Below are 3702 nucleotides of genomic sequence, written 5' to 3'. Positions count from 1 at the left end.
AATACAATTATAGCATGAACAATAGACGATTATCATGAACAAAGAAATATAATAATAACCATTTATTATTGCCTCTAGGGCATATTTCCAACAGTCTCCCACTTGCACTAGAGTCAATAATCTAGTTACATTGTGATGAATCGAACACCCATTGCGTCCTGGTGTTGATCATGTTTTGCCCTAGGGAGAGGTTTAGTCAACGGATCTGCTACATTCAGGTCCGTATGTACTTTACAAATATCTATGTCTCCATTTTGAACACTTTCACGAATGGAGTTGAAGCGACGCTTGATATGCCTGGTCTTCCTGTGAAACCTGGGCTCCTTCGCAAGGGCAATTGTTGGAAATATGCCCTAGAGGCAATAATAAATGGTTATTATTATATTTCTGTGTTCATGATAATAGTCTATTATTCGTGCTATAATTGTATTGTCCGGAAATCATAATACATGTGTGAATACATAGACCACAACCTGTCCCTAGTAAGCCTCTAGTTGACTAGCTCGTTGATCAACAGATAGTCATGGTTTCCTGACTATGGACATTGGATGTCATTGATAACGGGATCACATCATTAGGAGAATGATGTGATGGACAAGACCCAACTTAAGCATAGCATAAAAGATCGTGTAGTTTCGTTTGCTAGAGCTTTTCCAATGTCAAGTATCTTTTCCTTAGACCATGAGATCGTGCAACTCCCGGATACCGTATGAGTGCTTTGGGTGTGCCAAACGTCACAACGTAACTGGGTGACTATAAAGGTGCATTACGGGTATCTCCGAAAGTGTCTGTTGGGTTGGCACGGATCGAGACTGGGATTTGTCACTCCGTGTAAACGGAGAGGTATCTCTGGGCCCACTCGGTAATGCATCATCATAATGAGCTCAATGTGACTAAGGCGTTAGTCACGGGATCATGCATTGCGGTACGAGTAAAGAGACTTGCCGGTAACGATATTGAACAAGGTATTGGGATACCGACGATCGAATCTCGGGCAAGTAACATACCGTTTGACAAAGGGAATTGCATACGGATTGATTGAATCCTCGACACCGTGGTTCATCCGATGATATCATCGTGGAACATGTGGGAGCCAACATGGGTATCCAGATCCCGCTGTTGGTTATTGACCGGAGAGGCGTCTCGGTCATGTCTGCATGTCTCCCGAACCCGTAGGGTCTACACACTTAAGGTCCGGTGACGCTAGGGTTGTAGAGATATATGTATGCGGAAACCCGAAAGTTGTTCGGAGTCCCGGATGAGATCCCGGACGTCACGAGAGGTTCCGGAATGGTCCGGAGGTAAAGATTTATATATGGGAAGTCTTATTTTGGTCGCCGGAAAAGTTTCGCGCTTTATCGGTATTGTACCGGGAGTGCCGAAAGGGGTCCGAGGGTCCACCAGCCCCGGGGGGCCACATGGGCTGTAAGGGGTGCGCCTTGGCCTATATGGGCCAAGGGCACCAGCCCCAAGAGGCCCATGCGCAAGAGATAAGAAAGAAGGGAGAGTCCTAAAGGGGGAAGGCACCTCCGAGGTGCCTTGGGGGGGAAGGACTCCCCCCTGGCCGCACCCTTCCTTGAAGGAAGGGGCAAGGCTGCGCCCCCCCCTCTCCCTTGGCCCTATATATAGTGGGGGGAAGGGAGGGCAGCAAGATCTAAGCCTTGGGCGCCTCCCTCCTCCCCTGCAACACCTCTCTCTCTCTCGCAGAAGCTCGGCGAAGCCCTGCCGGAGACCCGCTACATCCACCACCACGCCGTCGTGCTGTTGGATCTCCATCAACCTCTCCTTCCCCCTTGCTGGATCAAGAAGGAGGAGACGTCGCTGCACCGTACGTGTGTTGAACGCGGAGGTGCCGTCCGTTCGACACTCGGTCATCGGTGATTTGGATCACGGCGAGTACGACTCCGTCATCCACGTTCATTGGAACGCTTCCGCTCGCGATCTACAAGGGTATGTAGATCCACTCCTTTCCCCTCGTTGCTAGTAGACTCCATAGATGCATCTTGGTGAGCGTAGGAAAATTTTAAATTATGCTACGATTCCCAACAGGCCCCACCCGGTGGACCCCCGGGACCCTTCCGGTGGTCCCGGTACAATACCGGTAACCCCCGAAACTTTCCCGGTGGCCGAAACTGGACTTCCTATATATAATTCTTCACCTCCGGACCATTCCGGAACCTCTCGTGACGTCCGGGATCTCATCCGGGACTCCGAACAACTTTCGGGTTTCCGCATACATATATCTCTACAACCCTAGCGTCACCGAACCTTAAGTGTGTAGACCCTACGGGTTCGGGAGACATGCAGACATGACCGAGACGCCTCTCCGGTCAATAACCAACAGCGGGATCTGGATACCCATGTTGGCTCCCACATGTTCCACGATGATCTCATCGGATGAACCACGGTGTCGAGGATTCAATCAATCCCGTATGCAATTCCCTTTGTCAATCGGTATGTTACTTGCCCGAGATTCGATCGTCGGTATCCCAATACCTTGTTCAATCTCGTTACCGGCAAGTCTCTTTACTCGTACCGCAATGCATGATCCCGTGACTAACGCCTTAGTCACATTGAGCTCATTATGATGATGCATTACCGAGTGGGCCCAGAGATACTTCTCCGTCACACGGAGTGACAAATCCCAGTCTCGATCCGTGCCAACCCAACAGACACTTTCGGAGATACCCGTAGTGCACCTTTATAGTCACCCAGTTACGTTGTGACGTTTGGCACACCCAAAGCACTCCTACGGTATCCGGGAGTTGCACGATCTCATGGTCTAAGGAAAAGATACTTGACATTGGAAAAGCTCTAGCAAACGAAACTACACGATCTTTTATGCTATGCTTAGGATTGGGTCTTGTCCATCACATCATTCTCCTAATGATGTGATCCCGTTATCAATGACATCCAATGTCCATAGTCAGGAAACCATGACTATCCGTTGATCAACGAGCTAGTCAACTAGAGGCTTACTAGGGACATGGTGTTGTCTATGTATCCACACATGTATCTGAGTTTCCTATCAATACAATTCTAGCATGGATAATAAACGATTATCATGAATAAGGAAATATAATAATAACCAATTTATTATTGCCTCTAGGGCATATTTCCAACAGTTTCCCACTTGCACTAGAGTCAATAATCTAGTTCACATCACCATGTGATTAACACTCACTGGTCACATCACCATGTGACCAACATCTAAAGAGTTTACTAGAGTCAACAATCTAGTTCACATCACTATGTGATTATCACTCAATGTGTTCCTTTTTGATCATGTTATGCTTGTGAGAGAGGTTATTAGTCAACGGGTCTGAACCTTTCAGAACCGTGTGCTTTACGAATATCTATGTCATCTTGTGGATGCTACCACGCGCTATTTGGAGCCATTTCAAATAATTGCTCTACTATACGAATCTAGTTTACTACTCAGAATCATCCGGATTAGTGTCAAAGTTCGCATCGACGTAACCCTTTACGACGAACTCCTTTCCACCTCCATAATCGAGAAAATTCCTTAATCCACTAGGTACTAAGGATAAGTTCAACCGCTGTCATGAGATCCTTTCCCGGATCACTATTGTACCCTCTTGACCAACTCATGGCAAGGCACACTACATGTGTGGTACACAGCATAGCATACTATAGAGCCTACGTCTAAAGCATAGGGGACGACCTTCGTCCTTTCTCTAT

This window comes from Triticum aestivum, chromosome 4D, assembly GCF_018294505.1.
Source record: "Triticum aestivum cultivar Chinese Spring chromosome 4D, IWGSC CS RefSeq v2.1, whole genome shotgun sequence".
NCBI classification, from domain to species: domain Eukaryota; kingdom Viridiplantae; phylum Streptophyta; class Magnoliopsida; order Poales; family Poaceae; genus Triticum; species Triticum aestivum.
The sequence above is the reverse complement of the archived record's forward strand: the minus strand, read 5'-3'. Positions refer to the sequence as shown.